At 46.5% G+C, this 27,665-nt stretch overlaps 1 protein-coding gene across 3 annotated transcripts in view; it reads left to right on the forward strand.

Annotated features, from left to right (window-relative positions):
* Window positions 1–27,665, forward strand: part of Pik3cd (phosphatidylinositol-4,5-bisphosphate 3-kinase catalytic subunit delta) — a 63,070-nt gene that overhangs the window by 10,561 nt on the left and 24,844 nt on the right. Inside the window, exons 1-2 of one of the 3 annotated variants that reach the window (XM_004657665.3) lie at window positions 14,676–14,842; window positions 17,107–17,225. The gene's annotated coding sequence lies outside the window, so the exon portion shown is untranslated. Of the gene's footprint in view, window positions 1–14,675; window positions 14,959–17,106; window positions 17,226–27,665 lie in introns of those variants that run through there. The other 2 variants (XM_045150837.1, XM_045150838.1) reach the window with 2 other exon arrangements.

Below are 27,665 nucleotides of genomic sequence, written 5' to 3' on the forward strand. Positions count from 1 at the left end.
TATATATGTATGTATGTATGTATGTATGTATGTATGTATATGTGTGTGTATGTATATATACAATTTGATATATATCAAATTAATAAAAAATATTGTTAAAAAATAAAAATTAGTGCTGGAGAGATGGCTTAGCAGTTAGATGGCTTACCTGCAAGGCCTAAGGACCCATGTTTGACTCTCCAGATCCCACATAAGCCAGACATACAAAGTGTTCAAGATGGTACACACATCTGGAGTTTGCTTGCAGTGGCTAGAGGTCCTGGCATGTCAATTCTCTCTCTCTCTCTCTCTCTCTCTCTCCTCTCTCATAAAAAATAAATAAAATTAAAAGCCAAGTATGGTGGTGCATGCCTTTAATCCCAGCACTCGGGAGGTAGGAGGATCATTGTGAATTCAAGGCTAGCCTGAGACTACTTAGCAAATTTCAGGTCAACCTGGGCTAGAGTGAGACCCTACCTCAAAAAAAAAAAAAAAAAAAAAAAGAAAGAAAGAAAAAGAAAAGAAAAGCTGGGCATGGTGGCACACACCTTTAATCCCAGCACTCGGGAGGCAGAGGTAGGAGGATCGCCATGAGTTCGAGGCCACCCTGAGACTACATAGTGAATTTCAGGTCAGCCTGGGCTAGAGCAAAACCCTACCTCAAAAAAAAAAAAAAAAAAAGAAAGAAAAGGAGAGAACCAAAGAAAGAAAAAAAGAGAGGGGGAAAGAGAGAGAACGGGCAAACCAAGGATTCTAGCCACTACAAACGAATTCTAGATGCATGCTCCATCATGTGCATCTGGCTTACGTGGTCACTGGGGAATTGAGCTTGGGTCCATAGGCTCGGCAGGCAAGCACCTTAAGTGCTAACTGTCTTTCTTATTTTATTTCTTTATTTATGTGAAAAAGAGAAAGAGAGAGTGAGAGAGAAAATGGGTGCGCCAGGGCCTTTAGCCGTTGAAACTCCAGTTACATGTGCCACCTTGTACATCTGGCTTAGGTGGGTATGGGGGAATAGGACCTGGGTCCTTAGGCTTCACAGACAAGTGCCTTCATCAGTAAGCCATCTCCCCAACCCCTCTTCCCCTCTCTTTCTTTCCTTCTCTCAAGTAAATTAATTAATTAATTAAATAAATAAATAAAAAAGAGGGGTGCTGGGGAGATAGTCCGGTGATAAAGTGTTTTTCATGCAAGGATGAGGACCTAAACTCTATCCCTAGAACCCATGTAACAAAAAGCTTGATGTGCGCCAGGCGTGGTAGCACACACCTTTAATCCCAGCACTTGGGAGGCAGAGGTAGGAGGATCACCGTGAGTTCAAGGCCACCCTGAAGCTACATAGTGAATTCCAGATCAGCCTGTGTTTGAGTAAGACCCTACCTCAAAACAAAACAAAAATGCTGGTATCACCATACCTGATTTTAACCTATACTACAGAGCCATAGTAACAAAAACAGCATGGTACTGGCACAAAAACAGACATGTAGATCAGTGGAACAGAATAGAGGACCCAGATGTAAGCCCAAGTAGCTATAGCCACCTGATATTCGATAAAAATGCCAAAAATACTCATTGGAGAAGAGACAGCCTCTTCAGCAAATGGTGTTTTGAAAACTGGATAAATATCTGCAGAAGGATGAAAATAGATTCTTCTATCTCGCCATGCACAAGAATTAAGTCCAAATGGATTAAAGACCTTAACATCAGACCGGAAACTTTGAAACTGCTAGAGGAAAAAGTAGGGGAAACCCTCCAACATATTGGTCTTGGCAAAAACTTTCTAAATACAACCCCAATTGCTCAGGCAATAAAACCACAGATTAACCACTGGGACCTAATGAAATTACAAAGATTTTGCACCGCAAAGGACACAGTGAAAAAAGCAAAGAGGCAACCTACAGAATGGGAAAAAATCTTCGCCAGCTATATATCTGATAAAGGATTAATATCTAGGATATACAAAGAACTCAAAAAGTTAACTAATAAGGAATCAAACAGGCCAATCAAAAAATGGGCTAAGGAGCTAAATAGAGAGTTCTCAAAGGAAGAAATACGAATGGCATATAAGCACCTAAAAAAATGTTCTACGTCACTAGTCATCAGGGAAATGCAGATTAAAACTACATTGAGATTCCATCTCACTCCTGTCAGATTGGCCACCATCATGAAAACAAATGATCATAAATGTTGGCGGGGATGTGGAAAAAAAGGAACCCTTCTGCACTGCTGGTGGGAATGCAATCTGGTCCAGCCATTGTGGAAAACAGTGTGGAGGTTCCTAAAGCAGCTAGAGATTGATCTACCATATGACCCAGCTATAGCACTCCTAGGCATATATCCAAAGGACTCATCTCATTTCCTTAGAAGTACATGCTCAACCATGTTTATTGCTGCTCAATTTATAATAGCTGGGAAATGGAACCAGCCTAGATGTCCCTCAACAGATGAGTGGATAATGAAGATGTGGTACATTTATACAATGGAGTTCTACTCAGCGGTAAAGAAAAATGAAGTTATGAAATTTGCAGAAAAATGGATGGACCTGGAAAGTATTATACTAAGTCAGGTAACCCAGGCCCAGAAAGCCAAGCGCCACATGTTCTCCCTCATATGGGGATCCTAGCTACAGATGACTGGGCTTCTGTGTGAGAATGAAAATACTTAGTAGCAGAGGCCAGTAAGTTGAAAAGGAGACATAAAGGGTGGAGAAAGGAAGGGAGGAGGATACTTAATAGGTTGATATTGTATATATGTAATTACAATGATTGTAATGGGGAGGTAATATGATTGAGAATGGAATTTCAAACGGGAAAGTGTGGGGGTGGGGAGGGAGGGAATTACCATTATAATCATGGAAAATGTTAATAAAAATTTAAAAAAAAAAAAAAAATGCCCTGAGACTACAGAGTTTATTCCAGGTCAGCCTGGACCAGAGTGAGACCCTACCTCGAAAAAAAAAAAAAAAATGCTAGATGTGGTGGTTTATACTTGTAATCCCAGCACTGGGGAGGCAGAGACAGGGGGAATCCCTGAGGCTTGCTGGCTAGCCAGTCTAGCCTACTTTTTTTTTGGCAAGTTACAGACCAATGAGAGACTCTGTCACACAAAAGAAAGAAAAGAAAAGAAAAGAAAAGAAAAGAAAAGAAAAGAAAAGAAAAGAAAAGAAAAGAAAAGAAAAGAAAAGAAAAGAAAAGAAAAGAAAAAAAGCACAGCTGGGCGTGGTGGCGCATGCCTTTAGCCCCAGCATTCTGCAGGCAGAGATAGATCACCATGAGTTCAAGGCCACCCTGAGACTCCATAGTGAATTATAGGTCAGCCTGGGCTAGAGTGAGACCCCTGAGAAACAAAAAAACAAAGGAGTTACAAAAAACAAAGCAAAGCAAAAAAGATGAAGAGTGGGCTGGAGAGATGGCTTAGCGGTTAAGCGCTTGCCTGTGAAGCCTAAGGACCCCGGTTCGAGGCTCGGTTCCCCAGGTCCCACGTTAGCCAGATGCACAAGGGGGCGCACGCGTCTGGAGTTCGTTTGCAGAGGCTGGAAGCCCTGGCGCGCCCATTCTCTCTCTCTCCCTCTATCTGTCCTTCTCTCTGTGTCTGTCACTCTCAAATAAATAAATAAAATATTTTAAAAAAAAAAGAAAAGATGAAGAGTGCCTGAGAGATGGTACCTGGAGTTGTCCTCTGGCCTCATACACACACACACACACATGCATGTACATTCATGTACATACAAGTGCACAAGACAGTGACAACAAAATATAATTGCAAAAATACAAAAAGAAAGAGAAATGGACCAAGCATGGTGCTGCATACCTGTAATCCCTACACTTGAGAGTCTGAGGTAGGAGAATCACGTATTTGAGACCTACCTAAGCTATACTGGGACCTGGTCTCAAAACTAAAATTATTTGCAAAATGGCCCAGGGGTTAAAAGCGCTCACTTAGCTGGGCATGATGGCACATACCTTTAACCCCAGCACTCGAAAGGCAGAAGTAGGATGATCGCTAGGAGTTCGAGGCCATCCTGAGACTACATAGTAAATTCTAGGTCAGCCTGAGCTACAGGGAAATCCTACCTCAAGAAACAACAACAAGGGCTGGAGAGGTGGCTTAGCGGTTAAGCGCTTGCCTGTAAAGCCTAAGGACCCCGGTTCGAGGCTCAGTTCCCCAGGTCCCACGTTAGCCAGATGCACAAGGGGGCGCACGTGTCTGGAGTTCGTTTGCAGAGGCTGGAAGCCCTGGCGCGCCCATTCTCTCTCTCCCTCTATCTGTCTTTCTCTCTGTATGTGTCGCTCTCAAATAAATAAATTAATTTAAAAAAAAAAAAGAAACAACAACAAAAAAGAAATACTTCCTTGTAAAGACTGCCAGCCCAGGGTTCAATTCTCCAATACCCACACAAAACCAGATACATAATGTAGCACATGTATCTGGAGTTTCTTTACAGTTGCAAGTGGCCCATTCTTTCTCTCACTCATTGCTCACAAATAAATAAATAAAAATATGGGCTGGAATGAATTTGAGGCAACCCTGAGACTCCATAGTGAATTCCAGGTCAGCCTGAGCTGGAGTGAAAGCCTATCTTGGGGAGGGGAAGAGGAAGAATGAGCCAGGTTTGGTGGTGAATGCCTTTGATCCCAGTGCTCAGAAGGCAGAGGTAGGAGGATTACCATGAGTTTGAGGCCAACCTGGGACCACAGAATGAGTTCCAGGTCAGCCTGGGCTACAGTGAGAGCCTATCTTGAAAAAACAAACAAACAATAAGGAAACTTGGACCGGAGAGATGGTTCATCGGTTGGGGGCACTTGTTTGCACAGCCCGACTGCCTGGGTTCCATTCTTTTTTTTTTTTTTTAATTTATTTATTTGAGAGCGACAGACATAGAGAGAAAGACAGATAAAGGGAGAGAGAGAATGGGCACGCCAGGACTTCCAGCCTCTGCAAACGAACTCCAGACGCGTGCGCCCCCTTGTGCATCTGGCTAACGTGGGACCTGGGGAACTGAGCCTCGAACCGAGGTCCTTAGGCTTCACAGGCAAGTGCTTAACTGCTAAGCCATCTCTCCAGCCCGCGGGTTCCATTCTTTAGTGCCCATGTAAAACAAGACACACAGAGTGGCATGTGTGTCTGGAGGTTGTCTGCAGCAGCAGGGGCCCTGGAGTGCCCATATACTCGATTCCCAATACTACACACACACACAAAAAAAAAAAAAAAAAAAAAAAAAATGGAGGGGAGATTTACTTTGGCTCAGTTTTAGAGATTTCAGTCCATGGTCAGTTTGGCCCATTGCTTTTCAGCCTGTGGTGGAGCATACATGGTGGAGAGAGCTGCTTACCTCATGGTGGCTAGGATACAGGGACAGGGAGAGAATGGATTATCCTTGCCCTTGGTGACCTTCCTTTAGGTGTCACCTCTTAAAGATTCCTCACTTCCCAAAAGTGCCAAGCTGAGGACCAAGTCTTGTAATATGTGGCTCTTTGGGAAATATTCCAGATCCAGGCTGTGTCATGTGGTAAGGTCTATTCATCATCATCTTATCTCATCCTCACATATGGAATGCACAGAGCATGTCAGTAAGCAGTCTTTTTTCTTTCCTGCTTGTGTGTGTGTCATGTGAATGTGTGGTGGAGTGGCATATGCCCCTGTATGTGCCCTTGGTGCACTGCATACTCTCTCCTGTGATGGCCGGAGTGAAATGTCAGGTGTCTAGCTCCATCGCTCTTTTACCCGGTCATATTTTGACCTGGAGTGTCTTTTTACTGATTCCCATCCTTGCGGGGCTCTGACGAGTCTCAGATCTCTGCTCCCCTGCAGGACTGGGGTTATAGGCGCTTGTGGCCACACCAGCTAATTTACATGGCATCTGGCGATTTGAACTCCGGAGGTTTCAGGCCCTCTCAAACCCTCAGGCTTGTTCAGGAAGCTCTCTTAACCACTGAGCCATCTCTCCAACCCGTCTTCTCTGTTCTTTATCCACCATTTAGTTTTTTCAGCTTTTTCTGGTCTTTCATATTAGGAGGAACTTTGGGAAGCAGAACACATTGTTGGCCACAGGATATTGCCTTTATTCTCTTAGAATTCAGACAAGAGCAGCCCTTGGACCAACTCTCTGATCCTAGATTGGATAGTAAGAGCAATTCTCCAGTCAAGGTTGGCCAACAGCTGACTTTGGCCACAGAATGCCGTCTGGGTTGGCTCTGTCTGTAAACTGTGACAACAAGTAGGTGCCCATGGGTAGGCAAGTTGCTCTGGAAGCACCCCACAATCCCCGTGTAGTGGATTCCTGGGGAACTGGCTGGGAGATAGCTGAGTAACTTGACCCTGATGGGCCATTCTCCAACTTTCCCACCCTCTCCTCTGACCAGAAGAGTTGGAATATAGAACCCCAGTCTGCAGCATCCACCCCAACCATGACCTTGCTTTGAAGCTTCAAGTTCTATTTTGGATACTAACATTAATTTTTCAGCCTATTCTATGATGCATGTATGTTTATTTTACTATGAAGAATATTTTCTCCTAACTTTTGAGCTAAATGGATGCTCTAGGAAGATGTTTATGTTTTCTTCTGTGGCTTCCGTGACTCCCACAGTACTCCGACCTTTGTCTGAGAAACTATGGATTAGTGCAAAATAGTATGATGACTGAGGAAACAGAATTGTGGTGAGAAATATACAAGTTAATAACATTTCTTTTGGTCGGGTATGGGGACGCACTCCTTTAATCCCAGCACTCAGGAGGCAGAGGTAGGAGGTCAGCTTGGGCTAGAGTGAGACCCAACCTTGAAAGACCAAAAAGAAAGAACAAAGTGGGTTTTTGTTGTTGCTGTTGTTTTAAACTTGCACCTGGTGTTGTAGTGGACTGAGATGGCTCAGTTGGCAAAGTGCTTGTCAGGCAAACACAAGGATCTCCAGTTGAGACCCCCAGCACCCATATAAATTCTGGATCCAGCCTTATGTGCCTGTAATCCTAGAATTGGGAAGGTGGAGACAGGGAATGTCTAGGCCTTGCTGGCCTGCTGGTCTAGCTGAATTGGTGAGCCACCAGGTTTAGTGAGAGACCCTGTCTCAATGAATAAGGAGGAGAGCAAAGGAAGACCCCTGATGTCAACCTCTGGCCTCGACACACATGGACATACACGTGCATGTGCACCCACACACATATGAATATGCATACACACCATACACACGTCTGGTCTTACAGCAGCTGGTGACTTTAGTGTGAGGAGGTTCTATAGTACTGAGGAGTGAACCCTCACATGTTCTAGACAAGACTTCTACCACTGAGCGACATCCTCAGCTCTGCCCCACACTTTTTTTTTTTTTTTTTTTTGAGGTAGGGTCTTGCTTTAGGCAAAGATGACTTGGAATTCACTATGTCATCTCAGGGTGGCCTTGAACTCATAGAGATCCTCCTACCTCTGCCTCCCACAGGCTAGGATTAAAGACATGCACCACCATACTCAGCTCAATAATTTTTTTAAAGATAGGATTTCATATAGCTCAGGCTAGTCTTTTCTTTTCTTTTTTTTTTTTTTTTTTTTTTGGTTTTTTGAGGTAGAGTCTCACTCTAGCGCACGCTGACCTGGAATTTAGTATGGAATCTCACTCAGGGTGGCCTTGAACTCACGGCAATCCTCCTACCTCTGCCTCCTGAGTGCTGGGATGAAGGGTGTGCACCACCACACCCAGCTTCAGGCTAATCTTAAACTTGATATATAAACAGCCTGGCCTTGCATTCCATATGCTTCTGCCTCTCCAGTGCTGAGATCATAGACATGCATCACCATGCCCAGCTTCAGGTTCATTCAATTTACCTTTTTCTAACTTGAATCCAAAATTTAACATTTCCCTAGTCCTTGTTTAATTTTCTTGCCTGCAACACATCTGTAGGTTTCAGAAGGAAAGTCTAGAAAATCAGTTCCTGATCACTCGGGGTACCTGAACTTTGGTGTAGAATTCACATGACATCTTCTTTATTCCATTATTGTAATTTTTCCCGATAAGTATTCACAATTGGGGAGAATGTCTCTCCATCTACAAAAGCTGGAAACCTGGGACTCCCAGAAATAGCCACGACCCTCCCCTGTGAGTACCCCCATTTGCTCTCCACCCACATATGCTGTCTATCCAGGTGAGCCTAGCATCTGTGTATCGGCGCCCACTTGCAGGACAGGAAACAGCTCTGGAGAGCTTAGCGGCCTTCTCCAAAATGGGGTCTGACACTCAAGGGCTATGCTCCTGCAAACACTTATTTATTTATTTATTTTCAATTTGCAAGGAGAGAGACAGAGAGAGAGAGGGAAAGAGAATGGGTGCACCAGGGCCTCCTGCCACTGCAAATGAACTCGAGATGCAAGCACCACATTGTACATCTGGTTCTACATGGGTACTAGGGAATCAAACCTGGGTCATCAGGCTTTGCAAGCAAGCACCTTAATCTCTGAGCCATCTCTCCAGCCCCTTCTTTCTTTCTTTTCTTTTCTTTTTTAAAGTTTTTATTTGTTTATTTGCAAACAAAGAGAAAGGGAGAGAAAAAGAGAGGGAATGAATGGCCAGGGCATCTTGCCACTTTGTGCATCTGGCTTTAAGTATTTTATTTTTATTTATTTATTTATTTGACTGAGAAAGAAGTGGGGAGAAAGAATGAGCTCGCCAGGGCTTCCAGCCACTGCAAATGAACTCCAGACACGTGCGCCCCCTTGTGCATCTGGCTAATTAATGTAAGTCCTGGGGAATAGAATTGGGGTCCTTGGTTTTGCAGGCAAACACCTAAACCACTAGCCATCCCTCCAGCCCTGTGCATCTGGCTTTACATGGGTACTGGGGATTCGAACCTGGGCCATCAGGCTTTACAAGCAAGTGGCTTTAACCGCTGAGCCATCTCTCCTGACCCCACTATTGCGTTTTGGTGGATACGTAAAAGACTGAACAAGGTGAACACAAGCAGGGCTAGAATGAGACCCTGCCTCGAAAAAATGAAATAAAAAAATAGATGGAAGCTTCAGATTTTAATTAACTTTGCTTTTTAACTACAGTTGAGCCACTTTGTGAGATCACTAGAGAGTAAGAAATCAAAGATTAATGAAAATATGTAGAGATGAAAGTAGAGTATCCTGTAATTAGCCTCCCTATAAAAATATCAAGGGGAAGAAATTATTAACAAAAAAAAACCCAAAAAACAAACAAAAAAAAAAAAACCCACCACACAGGCGTGGTGCTGCACGGCTTTCATCCCAGCACTCAGGAGGCAGAGGTAGGAGGATTACCGTGAGTTCGAGGCCATCCTGAAAAAATTACATAGTGAATTCCAGGTCAGCCTGGGCTAGAGTGAAACCCTACCTCAAAAAAAAAAACCCCAAAAAACAAAAAACATAATACACCAAGAGAACTGAACAAAGAAATGATAAGATTATGTGAATAAATACAGAATATTTCCTTTTTTGTTGTTTTTTGTTTTCTGAGGCAGGGTCTCCCTCTAGCTCAGGCTGACCTGGAATAACTATGTAGTGTCAGGGTGGCCTTGAACTCTCTCGGTAATCCTCCTACCTCTGCTGCGATTAAAGGCGTGCACCACCACGCCTGGCTAAAATATCTCCTTTTGATGATAATTTTGCATAGCCCTATTTCCCTAATAAAATTAAAAACAAATATTCAACTGGTTTTATTATTAGTTGCTTGTATTTTTTTTTTTCCCACTAACCTCCCTAGTCTTGTCTCAGCTCAGTGGTGTCTTACCTGACCACATCTGGGAATGCTGATGTCACTTTTGAATAGGAAGAGACCATCAGAATTCCCATGGGGTTGGCAGATGGGATTTGAGCAGGCGGCTGAAGGAGGCAGGATTGTATCATAGTGAGGTACGCAGGAAGTGTCAGGGACGGGAGGAGCCAATAAATTTCTTGAGGGCTTCTTGAGTGGAACAAGGGCTTAGATGAGTAAGAGTAGAGGTGCATTTTGTTTCCTGTCAGACTTGCAGACTTTAAAGAGGATGGGCTCCTTTCGGTAGTAGCAAGCCAAGGGGATAGCAATCTAATTTATCTATTTGCTCTGTGGTTTTGGGGGAAGGGCATGTGTATGTTTGTGTGGTGTGTATGCATGTTGGTATGTGTAAGATATGTATGTGGGCGTGCATGTAGAGGCCAAAGGTCGACATCAAAGGTCTTCTTCAATCACTCTCCACTTTATTTCTTTTACTAAAACAATTATTTTTTGAGCCGGGCGTGGTGGCACACGCCTTTAATCCCAGCGCTCTGGAGGCAGAGGTAGGAGGATCGCCAGGAGTTCGCCCTGAGACTACACATATTGAATTCCAGGTCAGCCTGAGCTAGAGTGAGACTCTACCTCAAAACAACAACAAAATTGGGTATGCCCTTGTAGGGATCTCAGGCACCCAGCTCCATCTTATCTTCCTGTTTACTTCCTGCTGTGTTAAGGTGAATGAGCCTCCTCTATCATTTGTTCAGACCACTCTTCTGCCATGGACCTACAGTAACAGGACCAACTGACCATCGACTAAAGCCTCTAAAATTATGGACCAAAATATTGAATCTAGCTGGGCATGGTGGTGCATGCCTTTAATCCCAGCACTCGGGAAGCAGAGGTAGGAGGATCGCCGTGAGTTCGAGGCCACCCTGAGAATTCCAGGTCAGCCTGGGCTAGAGTGGGACCCTACCTCGAAAAACCAAAATAATAATAATAATAATAATAATAAAAAAAAATATTGAATCTTTCCTCCTTTAAGAAAAAACAACAAAAAGGTCAAATCTATAGTATTTTTTTAATGGTCTGTATCTTTCCAGAATTTATCAGCACTAGAATATCTTTGTAATACAGCCATGTAACTTTTTTGTGGATTGTGCCAGTTTAACTTTTTTTTGTTTATTTTTATTTATTTATTTGAGAGTGACAAACAGAGAAAGAGGCAGAGAGAGGGAGAGAGAATAGGCACACCAGGGCTTCCAGCCACGGCAAACAAACTCCAGACGTGTGTGCCCCTTGTGCATCTGGCTAACATGGGTCCTGGGGAATCGAGCCTTGAACTGGGGTCCTTAGGCTTCACAGGCAAGCGCTTAACCGCTAAGCCATCTCTCCAGCCCAGTTTTTGCCATTTTAAAGAAGGATTATGTTTTTTCCTAGACTCCAAAGAAACCAGTGCCTGCCGCCTTTACTTTTCACCCTGTGCCAGGTCAGTTGGTTCCCGTGTTAGTGGAGTTCTTGTATTTTAGCTTGATGTTCACTCAGAGCCATGTTGGAGAAAAAAGAAAGTCTTAGTGGGGTCACCAAGCCCCCATACTCGAGCCCTGGGTGGAGGGTTCCCACATGTGAAGAAGGGGCAGAGAAGCCTTGGAGCTTGTCTGCTTTGAGAAATCTCTTTGGCGCTGGGCATGGTGGCGCACGCCTTTAGTCCCAGCACTCAGGAGGCAGAGGTAGGAGGATCGCTGAGAGTTTGAGGCCACCCTGAGACTACATAGTGAATTCCAGGACAGCCTGAGCCAGAGTGAGACCCTACCTCGAAAAACCAAAAAAAAAAAAAAGAGAGAGAGAGAGAAATCTCTTTGTTGCCAGGCACCAGGGGTAAGTAACTCAACTCTTTATACTTTCCTGGTTGGAGGCTGTTTAGAGAGATTGTACCTCTCTATACCCAAGTGATTGTCAGAACTCCTCCCCATCTCTGGGTATCTAGCTAAGGCCAGGCTGTGACTTCCAGTGGCTTATTCCTTCCAAGAATTCACCTGCTCTATGGGGTCAGGCAGTCTTTTGGGGACCCAGGCTCTACACGCAGACTTAGAGTCCTCCTGTGGCGGGGTTCTGCTCCCAGACTCGTTTCCCAGCCAGGAGTGAAAGGAAGGCACAGTGAGCACGAGGCAGAGCTCTGGGGTGGCCCAGCATGCCCTGTACAGTGGTCCTGGTTCTGAATTCTCTAGAACCCGTCTGCCAGGGCAGTCCCACTGTGGGCACGAGTGAGGCCTAGTGTGTGGCATGGGAGTGCGTAGTGTGCACAGACTCTGTGAATGTGTGCATTGCTGTGTCTGTTTCACATAATTGTGCCTGGGGAGGGGTGATTTTTTTTTGGTAAATTTATTTATTTATTTTTGTTTTTTGTTCATTATTTATTTATTTGAGAGCGACAGCCACAGAGAGAAATGCAGATAGAGAGAGAGAGAGAGAATGGGTGCGCCAGGGCCTCCAGCCACTGCAAACGAACTCCAGACACGTGCGCCCCCTTGTGCATCTGGCTAATGTGGGTCCTGGGGAATCGAGCCTTGAACCGGGGTCCTTAGGCTTCACAGACAAGCGCTTAACCACTAAGCCATCTCTCCAGCCCAATAAATTTATTTATTTATTTGCAAGCAGAGAAAGAGAATGGATGCACCAGGGCCTCTAGCCACTACAAATGAACTCCAGATATGTGTACCATTTTGTGCATCTGGACGCAGTAGTGAGCTTTTGTATTCCCAGGCATACTATGGAAGGTGGAGACAGGAGAATCCCCAGAAGCTCACTGGCCAGCCAGCCCGGCCTATGGAGCAGTGAGCAACAAGAGACCTGCATCAAAACAAGATGGAAGTTGAGAACTGACACATGACATGACCTTCACATGCATGCTCTGGTATGTGTGTGCTTGCACTTACACACATGAACATGTACATGCAAGACATACACACAAAGGTAAATGCTTTTATTTATTTGCAAGCAGAGAGCCAGAGAGAGAGTGAGAGAGGGAGACAACAGGTGTGTTAGGCCCTCCAGCCACTACAAACAAACTCCAGATACATGCACCACTTTGTGCATCTGGCTTTATGTACGTACTGAGGAATCAAACCTGGGTCAGTAGGCTTTGCAAACAAGGCTTTAACCACTAAGCCATCTCTCCAGCCCAACGGGTGATTTTTTTTTTAATTTTTAATTTATTTATTTGAGAGGGACAGACACAGAGAGAAAGACAGATAGAGGGAGAGAGAGAGAATGGGCGCGCCAGGGCTTCCAGCCTCTGCAAACAAACTCCAGACGCGTGCGCCCCCTTGTGCATCTGGCTAACGTGGGACCTGGGGAATCGAGCCTCGAACCGGGGTCCTTAGGCTTCACAGGCAAGCGGTTAACCGCTAAGCCATCTCTCCAGCCCAAGGGGTGATTTTTGAATGTGTGTGTGTGACATCTAGGGATTATCCCTTCCTGCCCGCTCTCTGTCTCTCCTCCTGGCTGCCTGACTGGGCTTCAGGCGTGACTGCTGGGGGCTGCACCCCCACACACACACACACACTTGGCTGAAGTGCTGCCACATCTCAGATGCCCAAACCTCTCATTTTGGTTTCTCTTTTCTTAAATATTTTATTTTTATTTATTTATTTGACAGAGAGAAAGAGGGAGGGAGAGAGAATGGCTCCAGCCACTGCAAACGAACTCCAGATGCATGTGCCCCCTTGTGTGTCTGGCTAATGTGGGTACTGGGGAATCAAACCTGGGTCCTTTGGCTTTGTAGGCAAATGACTTAACCACTAAACCATCCCTCCAGCCCACCATGGTCCTCTCATTTTGGGTTTTAAGATTCTTGGGGTCTCCTTGTCCTCTTTGACTTTTTTTTTTTTTTTTTTTTTTTTGAGATAGGGTCTCACTCTGGCTCAGCCTGACCTGGAATTCACTACGTAGTGGTCTCAGGCTGGCCTCGAACTCAACAGCTATCCTCCTACCTCTGCCTTCCCAGTGCTGGGATTAAAGGCATGCACCACCACTCCCAGCCTCTTTGATAATATGAAAGACAGTCCTGGGGCTCACTTGCCTGTGTTGGAACACGGAGGGCCACCCAGGACCTCGGCACTGCTTTTACCTGGGATGACTGTTCCTCACATCCCCTTCCTCCTAGCAGAGACAAGAGATTCAGAGTTCTGTGCCAAACCAAACTGCTTCCCCAGCCTAGTTCTGTGGCCAAGGGCTGTGAGAGCCCCTGTCAGACAAACACGAGGCCTTGGGTTCAATCCTCAGCACCAAGCTGAACCAAACCAAAAGGCTGTGCAAGGTCGTGTGAGGATGTAGGGGTAAACTTCCTCACCCCAGAGCCTGGGTTTCCTCATTTATTGCCTGAGCAAGCTGTGTAGGATCCTAGACAAAACTTCAGGACACCATAGCATCACCGCTGTCTTTAGAGTCCTGGATAAGCCAGGATTTTCTAATCCCATGGAGGGGAACCCCCACGGGCCGACCACCCAAAAAGAATAGCCAGCTTGCTGCAATTAAGCTTCAGACTCAGGGCCGACCAGTTACTTGGAAGACAACAGTTCCCGGTCTATGACACGGGTCTAAGTGTTCCGCCCGCCCTTTTTGGTGATGCCCTGAGAACCCAGGACAGAAAGCGGTGAACCAGCCATCGCTGATGTCTAGCATCTTGTGACCACAAGGCGAGACCGAGGCCAGGGCAGCGTGTGCGAGCCATCCCGGATCGCTGGGCTGCTCTGTGGCTTCGATGTGAGGGAGGAGAGGAACCCCCAAGTACCCCGCCCCAGCCTCGGGGCAAGAGCGCCCGAAGTCGAGAAAAGACTTGGAGCTTTCGCCTGGCTGGGGCGTGAGCATTTGCAGACGGTGCCCGCGAGGGGAGCGTGCTCTGGCCCCGCCCCGGCCCCGGGACGCCCCGCCTCCGGCCGCGCCCCGCATCCAGCCCGTTGTTGCGCCCCGCCCCGGGCCGCGCCCCTCCGCCGATGCCCGGCTCGCCAGCACCTTGCCACCTCGCGCGGGGCCTCTGCCCGCAAGGCCCTGCGGGCTCCGCACCGCCACCGGGGAGGCTGGAGTTCTCCGGTCACTCCGGGACCCGCTCGCTTTGTCCCCTGGGCATCTGTCTCCAGGGAGACCCATCCCACCCTTGGCACCGACACCTGGTACGAAGCCCACCTGTGCGGGCGTCTGCGGGGTCCCGGCAGTGCTTACCATCCCTCCCCACCACCACCACCGCTGGCCAGATGCTCCGCCCCACCCAGCCCTGGGCTGGGGCCAGGTGGGCAGGGTGGGGAGGTCATTGGAGGGCTGGAGTGGAGGGTTAGGACAGACGGGAGCGTCTGGGGGTGACAGCACCCCACTGGGGTGACCAAGACAGGGTCGCGCCCGCCTGGGGTTCTCTGATGGGGGCTGAGTGATGCTCTTTCCCTCGTCTGTATCTTTTGGTGGCTGTGACTGTCAGGCGACAGAATCCTGGGTGTCTCGCCAGCCGCTCTGGATGGGATGGGCAGGACCCCCGGTGGGCTCCCGAAGAAGGTGGCGCGGGTTTGGGACAAGCTGTTTACTTGTTTGGTGCGCAGTCCTCCGCTGCCTCTTATCCCTGGATCTGGAGGGAGCATCCTGCGCGCTCCGTCCTTCCCGGACCCCTAGCTTTGCCCTTGAACCCAGAGGGGCTAGCCAAAGGCAGACCCAGACCCCGAGGTTCTGTCCAGCTTTTCTCCGTGGGATTTGCTTTCTCTCTAACTGCCTCCATGGTGAATTTTGTCCAGGCTTCTTATTTCCTGACCTGGATTCCTGAGGACGAATCCTTTCCTTGCCCTTCCTTCTCGGGCTCCATCATGCGTTTTTCTTTGTCCTTCCTGTTTTGAAAACGCTTTCTGGGAGTTCACTTCTCCTTTCCCTGAGTCTGCGCCTGCTATTATTTGTCTCGCTTTCTCTTGGTATCGTCTTGTTTTTTCCGCTGGTCAGCAGTGGAAGTTATTTGTTCCTTAGCCCTCCGTGCCTTGGGCAGCGCGGGCGGATCGCCCCCGATGCGGAATGAAGGGAGGGTGTGCATCCACACCCACCTGCCTGGGATCGTGCATCTTTCTGGGCTGGTAGACCAGAGAGCTATAGTTTGGACCTTAGCAAGTATGTTCCTATAATGCGCATCATCTCCAGTGGGTATGTCTCTTGGAGAGACCAGTAATTTGGGTTTTTTGCTCCTTGTGAGTCCTTACAGTCCACCTAGTGTGTTCCAGGAGGAAGCCCCTCACCCCGACCCCCACACTGTGGAGGTAGCTATGTCCAGGTCAGGGTTGGGAGAGGTCTGCAATTCTTCCGGCTGGCCTGGAGCTCCCATGCCTTTTCTTTCCTTCCTTGGGTCGTATTTTTTTTCTAGGACTGCCCAAGGTGGGAAGGAAACACCGCTGATGCAGGGCGAGGCAGCCCCTCCTCTCACGCCCATCCTTTTTATCCCAGCCCAGGAGGGATGAGTTTTTCCTTTAGATCTGGCTTTGAAAACTGATCTACGCGGGGAATCAAGGTCTCAAATTCATGAAGTTTTTTTTTTGTAACCATCAAATGCAATTCAAGCCCAGGCATGGCTCAGATCAATAGCTTTACCTTCAAAAACCAAACAAAGATGACAAACAGCTCTAAAAGGCCGTCTGAGTCATGTGTATGTGCACCCCTACTTCAGAGGTTGGAAGTGCTCCTGTGGTTTGCTTCAGAGCCACGGAAGGGAGCCTGGGTGGCTTTGACACTGGTGGCCACATGGGCTGGCGGAGCAGCATAGGGCTGATTTGCAAGGACGTGTGCAGGAAGGCAAGCATTCTACCTTGAGCTACATCCCTAGCCCAAGGCTAACTTCTCGTGTTGTTTTGTTTTGAGGCAAAGTCTCACTCTAGTCCACCAGACAGACCTGAAGCTCATTATGTAGTTTCAAGCTGGCCTTGAACTCATAGCAGTCCTCCTACTGCTGTGATTACAGGCATCAGCCACCACTCTGAGCTTGAAACTCATATATATACATAAACATATGTGTGTGTGTGTGTGTGTGTGTGTGTGTGTGTATATATATATATATATATATATATATATATATATATATATATATGACAGCAGCTATATACATATATATGTATAAGCAAATGTTTATGTATATATGTATATATCTGCCTCTCCCTTTTGCTCAAATAATAATAAATAAAATATTTAAAATGTCCTTTTTTATTTATTATTTGAGAGGGAGAAGGGGCGCACCAGAGCCTCTAGCTACTGCAAACAAACTCCAGACTCATGCACCACCTTGTGCATTTGGCTTACATGGGTACTGGGGAATTAAACCCAGGTCTTTAGGCTTCTTAGGGAATTGTCTTAACCACTAAGCTGTCACTCCAGCTCCTTATTCTCTGTTTTAAAAATGTTTTCACTCCTTTCTTTTCAGACACATCAAGAGCTCAGAGTTAGGCAAGGGTGGGATGAAGTCCCCTGATGCCACAGCACCTTTAATTGTATCAGCAGAGGAGCCTTTGCTGGGGGTCTTCCTTGGCCAATCTCAAAAGGGTAAGTTGGGGGAAGGGAACAATGAAGAAATGCTGCATTACAGATAAGAACTTAAAAGCTTTTAAAAAATATTTTGTGTATTTATTTGAGAGAGAGAAGCAGAGAAAGTGAGAGAATGGATGTGCCAAGGCCTCTAGCCACTGCAAATAAACTCCAGACACATGCACCACTTTGTGCATCTGGCTTTGTACGGGTGCTGGGGAATTGAACTGGGTCCTTAGGTTTTGCAGGCAAATGCCTTAACTGTTGAGCCATCTCTCCAGAAAACCCGTCCTTTCCAACTTTTCCATAGGACTGGTGTGCCCAAAGGTACAAAACGGGAGTTGGAGGCTGTGGTTCCGTAGTAGCACATGTGGCCTTGCACTAGACCCTGGGTTCAATATCCCCACACCCCACCCCCAAAATAAGAGAATAAGAAGAATAGTTCCAAAAGTGACCTGAATTTATGCTGAGATTGAAGGAAGGGGAGAATGAACTAGACTTCGGTGCAGCTACCTGGAGAGAGAAGGAATGGCTTTAGACTGAGGTACCCTGGAATCCATCAGAAAGCTGAAGCCTTTGATACTTGATTCACCCTAGCCATGAGAGTTTTGTCCTGTTTTATTTTTTTTTCTTTCCTTTCTTTTTTTTTAATGAAAGAGAGAGAGAGAGAGAATTTGTGTGCCAGGGCCTCCAATCACTGTAATCGAACTCCAGAACCATGTGCCGCCTTGTGTATATGTGTGACTTTGTGCACCCTTATATCACCTTGTGTGTCTGGCTTATGTGGAACCTGGAGAGTCAAACCGAGATCCTTAAGGCATAGCAGGCAAGTGTCTTAACTGCTAAGCCATCTCTCCAGCCCCTATTTATTTATTTATTTTAAATACTTTATTTATTGTTCTGTCCTATTTAGAGAAAGAAAAACTAAGACTTTTTTTTTTTCCGGCGCAGTGTCTGTTTTGGCTGATTTCTGATCATACAAAAACATGCTCTTCCTTTGGCATTCTGTAACTAGTAAGGGTCATTTTTCTTTAAAGCTATTAAAATATTTTTGTAACCAAAGGAAGTAGGTGGAACTTTTTTTGTTTTTTCGAGGTAGGGTCTCACTGCGGCCCAGACTGACCTGGAACTCCCTATGAGGTCTCAGGGTGGCCTCGAACTCACGGTGATCCTCCTACCTCTGCCTCCCGAGTGCTAGAATTAAAGGTGTGTGCTACCACGCCCAGCTTGTTTTGTTTTTTGTTTATTTAAGGTAGGGTATCTCTCTAGCCTAGGCTGACTGGGAACTCACTCTGTAGTCCCAGGCTGACCTTGAACTCATAGTGATCCTCCTACCTCTGCCTCCAGAGTGCTGGGATTAAAGTACATCACAATGCTTAGATCAAAGAGTCTTGTAAAAAATATTTATTTGGGCTGGAGAGATGGCTTAGCGGTTAAGCGCTTGCCTGTGAAGCCTAAGAACCCCGGTTCGAGGCTCGGTTCCCCAGGTCCCACGTTAGCCAGATGCACAAGGGGGCGCACGCGTCTGGAGTTCGTTTGCAGAGGCTGGAAGCCCTGGCACGCCTATTCTCTCTCTCTCCCTCTATCTGTCTTTCTCTCTGTGTCTGTCGCTCTCAAATAAATAAATAAAAAATTTTAAAAAAATATTTATTTAAAGCCAGATGTGGTGACGCAGCCTTTAATCCCAGCAGGGATAGGAGGATCACCACAGATTGGAGGCCACCCTGAGACTGCACAGTGAAAACCCTACCTCGAAAAACAAAAAAAAATTATTTATTTGCAATCATACAGAGAGTGAGTATGGATGTGCCAGGGCCTCCATCCACTGCAAACGAACTCCAGATACATATGTCACTTTGTGCATCTGACTTTCTTGTTTTCGTTTTTTATTTATTTATTTGAGAGCAACAGACACAGAGAGAAAGGCAGATATATATAGAGAGAATGGGTGCACCAGGGCCTCCAGCCACTGCAAACAAACTCCATATGCATGGATAATGTGGGTCCTGGGGAATGGAGCCTTGAACCATGGTCCTTCGGCTTCACAGGCAAGTGCTTAACCGCTGAGCCATCTCTCCAACCCTTTGTGCATCTGACTTTCTGTGGGTCCTGGGGAAATGAACCTGGCTGGAAGTCTTTGTATACAAGCACCATTAACCACTTAGCCATTTCCTCAGCTCCTTTCAAGGAGTCTTTAGATGGGGACTTTTCTGTGTCTCCAGAGAGTTGGCAGTCTCTAGATCAAAGGTGGATGCTCTTTGGAGCTTCAAGGATCTTAGCTTGAAAGAATGCAGTGTTTTTATTATGTGAATAAAGAAACTGAGGCTAGAGACTGACACTGACTGGGAACTGACCAAACCCCTTCCTGGGGCCGCTGGGGGTGGGCAGTGAGCTCCATGGTGGGGAGGTCAGGTGTTTCTTTTGCAAACTCTGCAGTCACGTGATTATTCTGTGTGCACATAGAACATTCCATTTCAGGAAAGATGGGGCCCAGCTAGAGCCTGTTGTTGTCAGTAAGGGTCTCTTGGCCTCAACCTGTTGTCTTTAGGTCTTCATAGATATTTGCTGAAGGTTTTTGGTTTTTTTTTTGTTGTTGTTGATTTTCAAGGTAGAGTCTCACTCTAGCTCAGGCTGACCTAGAAAAGACAGAGAATTGGCACGCCAGGGTGTCAACCATTGAAATTGGCTCCGGACGCTTGCGCCACCTAGGGCGCATGTGCAACCTTGCACTTGCATCACCTTTGTGCATCTGGCTTAAGTAGGGTCTGCAGAGAGTTTGAACATGGGTACTTAGGCTTTGCAGGCAAATGCCTTAACCACTGAGCAATCTCTCCAGCCCTGAAGTTTTTTTTCTTCAAATTTTGAGTTCATTTTTATTTATTTAGTTGAGAGCGACAGAGAGAGAAAGAGGCAGAGGGGGCGGGGGAGAATGGGCGTGCCAGGACCTCCAGCCACTGCAGACGAATTCCAGACGCGTGCGCCCCCTTGTGCATCTGGCTAACATGGGTCCTGGGGAATCGAGCCTCAAACCAGGGTCCTTAGGCTTCACAGGCAAGTGCTTAACCACTAAGCCATCTCTCCTGAAGATTTTTTTTTAAAGCATTTTATTTATTTATTCGAGAGAGGGAAAGAGAAAGAGGCAAAGAGAGAGAGAGAGAGAATGGGAGCGCTAGGGCCTCTAGTCATGGCAAATGAACTCCAGACACATGTGCCACCTTTGCATCTGGGTTACATGGGTACTGGAGAATTGAACCTGGGTCCTTAGGCTTCGCAGGCAAGCGCCTTAACCACTAAGCTATCTTTCCAGCCCCTGCCAAAATTTCTTGTTGGTTAAGGATCTCTGTTAAAAAACAAGATACTGAGCTGGGCGTGGTGGCTCACACCTTTAATCCCAGCACTCGGGAGGCAGAGGTAGGAGGATTGCCATGAGTTTAAGGCCACCCTGAGATGACAGAGTTAATTCCAGGTCAGCATGGACCAGAATGAGACTCTACCTCGGAAAAAAAAAAAAAAAGATACTAGGCTGGAGAGATGGCTTAGCGGTTAAGCGCTTGTCTGTGAAGCCTAAGGACCCTGGTTCGAGGCCCGATTCCCCAGGACCAATGTTAGCCAGATGCACAAAGGGGCGCATAGTGAATTCCAGGTCAGCCAGGGTAGAGTGAGACCCTACTTTGAAAAGCCAAAGATGAATAAATAAATAAAATACTAAGCACAATTTTAACCTCTGAGGCAGAAAGAAACAGAGCACTGTCGTAGAAGTAGAAAGCAGTCCAGAACTTCCTCTACACAGCACTCTGCCTCTTTCCCACCAATCCCTGGGGTCCTTGGTGCATCTTTAGGATCCAGAGACTTCCCTGAGCATAGCTATAAGTGACTGTGTACACTTGTGGTGCACGGGGAAATTTCCTTCTACAAACTTGTTTACACTCTCTGGATCTTTGGTTCAGAAAATACCTTTTTGTTGTTGTTTCTAAGCCACTGTCTCACTCTAGTCCAGGCTGACCTGAAACTCACTCTGTAGCCCAGATCATCTTGAACTCATGACAATCCTTCTATCTCAGTTTCCCAAGTGCTGGGATTATAAGGCATGAGCCACCATGTCTGGTTTAGAAAATGTCTTTTAATAATAATTTTGCTGTGTGTGTTTGTGTGATGTGTATGAGCATGTTCACATGTGTGAGTATGAGCACATGCACGCACCAGCATGTGTGTAGAAGTCAGAACACACTTGGGTGTTGGTCCCCACCTTCCACCTTGTTTGAGGCAGGGTCTCCTGTTCGCTGCTGCGTTCATGAGGCTCAGTGGCCTAAGAGCATGTAAGGATTCTCCTGTCTCTGCCTCCCTTCTTGCCCTAGACAAGATGGAACTGTAGTCCTAACGCTACAGTGTCTGGCTTTACACGGGTTCTGGGGAATCCCATCTCGGGTATTCATGCTGAGCCATCTCCCTAGCTCCTAGTTTTTCACCTTTGTTTTTCAAGGTAGGGTCTCACTCTAGCCCAGGCTGTCTTGGAACTTTCTTTGTAGTCCCAGGCTGGCCTCAAACTCATAGCAATCATACTTCTGCTTCCTAAGTGCAGGGATTAAAGACATGCGCCACCATGCCTGGCCAATTTTTTTTTTTCAAGGTCACTCTAGCCTCTGGGCTCCAGTGATTCCCCTACCTGACTCCCTGAATAGCTGGGACTAGAGGTGCATAACACACATTTGTACATGTGTGTGGAGACCAGGGAAAAACCTCTGGTGTCATTCCTTGGGAACACTATCTCCCCACCCACCCCCCCACCCACCGCCAGAGAGAGAGAATGGGTGCACAGTGCCTCCAGCCACTGCAAATGAACTCCAGATGCATACAGCATCTAGTACATCTGGCCTAGGTGGGCGTTAGGAAATTGAACCTGGGACTTATGCATCATAGGTAAGTACCTTAACCACTAAGCCATCTCTCCAGCCCTGAAAAAAATTTTTTTGAGGTAGGGTCTCCCTCTAGCTCAGGCTGACTTGGAATTCACAGTGCAATCTCAGAGTGACCTCAAATTTATGGCAATCCCTGAATTGTTTTTTTAATTGATTTTCGATTTTTCAAGGTAGGGTCTCGTTCTACCCAGGCTGACCTGGAATCCACCATGCAGCCTTAGGCTGGCCTTGAACTCACAATAATCCTCTTGCTTCTGTTTGCCAAGTGCTGGGATTAAAGGAGCACACCACATGTTTGATGATTTGTAACTTTTTTTTTTTTTTTTACTTTGAACTTTGTGTGTGTGTGTGGTTTGTCGAGGTAGGGTCTCACTCTAGTCCAGGCTGACCTGGAATTCACTATGTAGTCTCAGGGTGGCCTCGAACTCATGGCGATCCACCTACTTCTACCTCTGTCTTCTGAGTGCTGGGATCAAAGGCGTGCGTCACCACTTGGAACTTTTGATTTTCCTTCTGTAGCAGTTACCTTCTCATTCCTTGGACAAAATAACTGACTAGAAGCAGCTTATGGAAGAAAACTGTTTACTTCAGTTTAAGGCTTTAAGCGGAAGTTTCATCATGGCATGGAATACATGGCATGAACAGGAAGCTGGCTCCCATCATCACATGCCAGCAGGAAGGTAGTATAGACAGTGAGCTGACTGGCACTGGCAAACAGAGTGTGACTAGAAACCACCCCCACCCATGACACACCCACTCCAACAAGGCTCCATCTCCCAAAGTCTTCACCAGCTATTAAGTAGGAGGCCTTTCAAAAAATCATATATTTAGTGTTTTTTTAGTTAGTTAATTAATTAATTATTATTTTGGGGGGGGTTGAGGTACAGTCTCACTCTAGCTGAGGCTGACCTGGAATTTACTATGTAGTCTCAGGGTGGCTTCAAACTCACGGCAATCCACCTACCTCTGCCTCCCGGAATTAAAAGCGTGTGCCACCACACCCAGCTCTAATTAATTTATTTTTATTAACAACTTTCATGATTGTAAACAATATCCCATGGTAATGCCCTCCCTCCCCCCACTTTCCCCTTTGAAACTCCACTCTCCATCATATCCCCTTCCCCTCTTAATCAGTCTCTTTTACTTTGATGTCATGATCTTTTCCACCTATTATGGTCTTATAGGTAGTTTCAGGCACTGTGAGGTCATGGATATCCAGGCCATTTTGTATCTGGAGGAGCACGTTGTAAGGAGTCCTACCCTTCCTTTGGCTTTTGCATTCTTTCCACCACCTCTTCTGTAATGGACCCTGAACCTTGGAAGGTGTAATAGAGATATTTCAGTGCTAAGCACTCCTCTGTCACTTCTTCTCAGCACTATGGTGCCTTCTGAGTCATCCCAAGGTCACTGCCATCTGAAAAGAGAAGCTTCTCTAACAAAAAGTGACAGTGGCATTACTATATAAGTATGAAATTAAGAGAAGTGCTTACTGGGCAGTTTGGCGAGCATAGTATATACATTTAGTCAGACAGAAGCAAATGTTACACCCCTAGGGCTCATGACTACCCTTGTTGTAGGTTTTCAGTATCAGGGATGTATTCCCTCCCATGGAGCAGGCCTCCAGTCAAATTAGAGGGCAGTTGGTTTCCCCCATAACAGACGTGCCACTATTGCACCCGTTGGCTCATTTGGCCTGGCTGGCTAAATATAAGGCTTTCAGTGCCCACTGTTAACTATTGTCACTGGCGATTTCTTTCTCTCACTGCCTCCTGAGTGCTGGGATTAAAGGTTGAAGCATTTTTTTTTCTTTTAGGCAGTGTGAGATTTGATTCAGATGTCCCCCATAAACTTAGGTGTTCTGAATGCTATGTTCTGAGCTGATGGAGATTTGGGAATTAGTGCCTCTTGGAGGACGTGTATTGTTGGGGGCAGGCTTATGAGTGTTATAACCAGCTTCCCCTTGCTAGTGTTTGGCACACTCTCCTGTTCCTATTGTCCATCTGATGTTGGCCAGGGGATGATGTCCACCCTCTGCTTATGCCATCATTTTTCCTGCCACCATGGAGCTTCTCCTTGAGCCTAAAAGTCAAAATAAATCTCTTTTTTTCCCACAAGCTGCTCTCAGTTGGGTGATTTCTACCAGCAATGCGAACCTGACTGCAACAGTAGTTGATACCGAGAGTGGCATTGCTGCTAGACACCTGATTGTGTGGCTTTGGCCTTTTGGAGCTGATTTTCTTTTTCTTTTTTTAAATTTTTTGCTTTTTATTTATTTATTTGAGAGCGACAGACAGAGAGAGAAAGAGGCAGACAGATAGATAGAGAATGGGCATGCCAGGGCCTCTAGCCACTGAAAAGGACCTCCAGACGCGTGCGCCCTTTGTGCATCTGGCTAACGTGGGTCCTGGGGAATAGAGCCTCGAACCAGTGTCCTTAGGCTTGACAGGCAAGTGCTTAACCGCTAAGCCATCTCTCCAGCCCTGGAGCTGATTTTCAAGGGGACTGTGGAAGGATTTAAAACCTTGGTCTAAGAGAAGCCCTGCAGTGCTGTAAATATAACTTGATGGATTCTTCTGGTCAGAGTTGAAAGACCTGAATGCAGTAAGAACTATGGACTGTGAGATTTGGCTTGTGAGGGTGCAAAGGAGCTTTGTCTGGACTGGGCTAGAAGCAGTTTGTGTGAGAGGCTTGCTGTTATACCTGTGTCCTGAGAACTTGTGCAGGGTTGCTTTGTTTAGAAACAGACTGATGTGAGCAGAGGGATATGCCACAGAAAAAAATGAAATCTTTGGGCCCAAACTGCTACCTGTTCAGCTGCAATTGTGTGAGAAATTATAAACTTTGAGATTGGGCCAGTTGACCTGCACTGGGGCAAGAGGAAGAATATAGAGTCTTGAATATTTTAAAATTTGTGTGTTTATTCTTATTTATTTATTTGAGAGCAACAGACAGAGAAAGAAGCAGATAGATATAGAGAGAATGGGTGTGCCAGGGCCTCCAGCCACTGCAAACAAAGTCCAGATGCATATACCACTTTGTGCATCTGGCTTATGTGGGTCCTGGGGAATTGAGCCTCAAACCAGGGTCCTTAGGTTTCACAGGCAAGCACTTAACCACTAAGCCATTTCTCCAGCCCAATTATAGACTCTTTTGAAGGGACCTGAGTGCTCAAGGAGTGTCCTGTTCTGCAAAGTCTGCTTTATTCCCTCCTGAATTAACAAATTGGCACCCTACCTGGCATTGTGGAATATAAGAACTTCAGGAAAGAGAAGGTCATTGAATTTGCAACATGGTCTTGTGTTCTGGAAAAGTCCATGGGCAGTGAGAAGCAGGTTTGCTGGATTCCTGCATGAAGACCCAATGGAGCCATGAGGATGAACCTTGGGTTGCAGTGGAGACCCAGTGGAGATGCCAGGACCACAAGATGGATGCCAAGGAGAGCTGCCAGCCCTGGATGAAGTTTTCTAGGGCTGTGAGTAGCCTAGCTGGTGAGGGGGCAAAATTGGAACCCCAGAGACTTGTTGCTAGTTAGAATTATCAGACTTGGAGATTTGTCACTGGGTGGAGTTGTTAGACTTGAAGCTACAGAGCTTGATGTTTGTCCTGGCTGTTTTAAATCTTGTATTGGTTGAATATTTCTTTGCTATGCCCAATGCCATCTTTTGCAGTGTGTTTATTCTGTACAATTATGGTTTTTTGGGGGGGAGTTGGTATTATGGCTCAGTTAAAAGATCTTGGGCTATGTTGTATGAGCAACATTGGAATTTATTTTAAAAAACTATGGGGACTTTTAAAGTTGGATGAACGCATTGCATTTAACATCATGTATCATCAGTTTATGGGGGACGGGACGGAATGTGGTGGTTTGATCCAGGTGTCCCCTAGAAACTTAGGTGTTCTGAATACTAGGTTCCTAGCTGAAGGAGATTTAGGAATTAGCGCCTCCTGGAGACAGTGTATTGTTGGGGGTGGGCTTATGGATGTTATAGCCAGCTCCCCCTTGCTAGTGTTTGGCACACTTTCCTGTTCCTTTTGTCCATCTGATGTTGGCCAGGGGGTGATGTCCACCCTCTGCTCATGCCATCGTTTTCCCCTGCCATCGTGGAGCTTCCCCTCGAGCCTGTAAACCAAAATAAGCTGCTCTTGGTTGGGTGATTTCCACCAGCAACGCAAACCTGACTGCAACAGGTAGGGTCTCACTCTATCTCACACTGAGCTGGAACTCGCTCTGGAGTCCCAGGCTGGCTTTAAACTCACAGTGATCCTCCGACCTCTGCCTCCTGAGATCAAAGGCGTGCGCCACCACACCCACCATGAGCATCTCATTAACTCTGTTGCTCAACTTCCTGCTTGTGAGATAGTCATTCTTATCACCGCGTGTATCTATAGATTGTTCTTCCTGCCCACATGCAGCGGTTCACTGGAAGGGATAACCACAGCTTACCTTTGCCTCCTATGGCTGATGTGCACTGGGAAGCATCAGTGTGGCCTGACTGTGTACCGCGATGCTGGGAGCACTCTCTCACAGGTCTTTCTTTGCCTTGCGTTTCGGCTGGATCTGGAGCCCCGGTCAGCCTGCCAGGTTGTCCAGGAGGCTGTACAGATTTGCATTCCCTGGCCAAGCTCCCCTCTCTCAGTGGCTGCCTTTGGGTCTGGGCTTCAATCAGGGGAGAATATGGGTGTCATTGGCCATTGCATGCTATGAACTTAGCCTATAGAAAGTAAAAGGCTTCCCAACTTCTGTCCTGTCTAGTGGCTGTCACTGGGGACATGCTTCACACACAGTGAGCGAACTAACTCGGTTGCGACAAAAGTTGTTTGCGGAGCTAGTTCTCTGCCGCTGGCGGAGTATCCCCGTCTAGAGGAAGGACGAAGAGGGGTGCATCCCCTGTCTAGAGGAAGGACGAAGAGGGGTGCATCTCCTGTCTGGGGGAAAGAGGACCAGGGGCACATCTCCCGTCTGGGGGAAGGAGGATGAGGGGCGCATTCCCCGTCTAGGGGAAGGAGAACGAAGGGCTCATTCCTTGTTTGGAGGAATTAGGTCTAAGGGTGCATTTCTTTCCTTCAGCCAAGAGAGCAAGAGGCATCTTTTTCTAGTATCGCAAGCCTTGGATAGGTTCCCGGGAGTTCATGCCTTTTGTGTTTGTTGCCCTCATTGATGGGGTCACCAAAGATACTCCTGATTCCCAACAGTGGCTGAGCTATATTTTGCATCCCAAATGAAGTCTAGGATTCCTGAATGTCTTCAGGTCTTGAATCAAAAAGGAAGGCTTTGGCCTAGCCATTCTCAGAAAGAGGAACCCCAAGTAGGATGTGGTTTCTTAATCAGAGGAAGTGGCTGCCAGTAGTAGTGGCCTGGAAGGCAGAATGATGTGCAGAGTGGGTTCTGTGTCTGGTGAGGGTGAGGTTGGATCCCGCTGACATTGTCCTGCAAAGAACATCTCTCTTAAACAATCTTTGCAAATACATTCAAGTCATTTAAATCTAAGAGAAAGAGACCTTGCAAATAGTCAGAGAAGTTTTTATTTCATTTTATTTGGTG

The sequence above is a fragment of the Jaculus jaculus genome, chromosome 5, assembly GCF_020740685.1.
Source record: "Jaculus jaculus isolate mJacJac1 chromosome 5, mJacJac1.mat.Y.cur, whole genome shotgun sequence".
NCBI lineage: Eukaryota > Metazoa > Chordata > Mammalia > Rodentia > Dipodidae > Jaculus > Jaculus jaculus.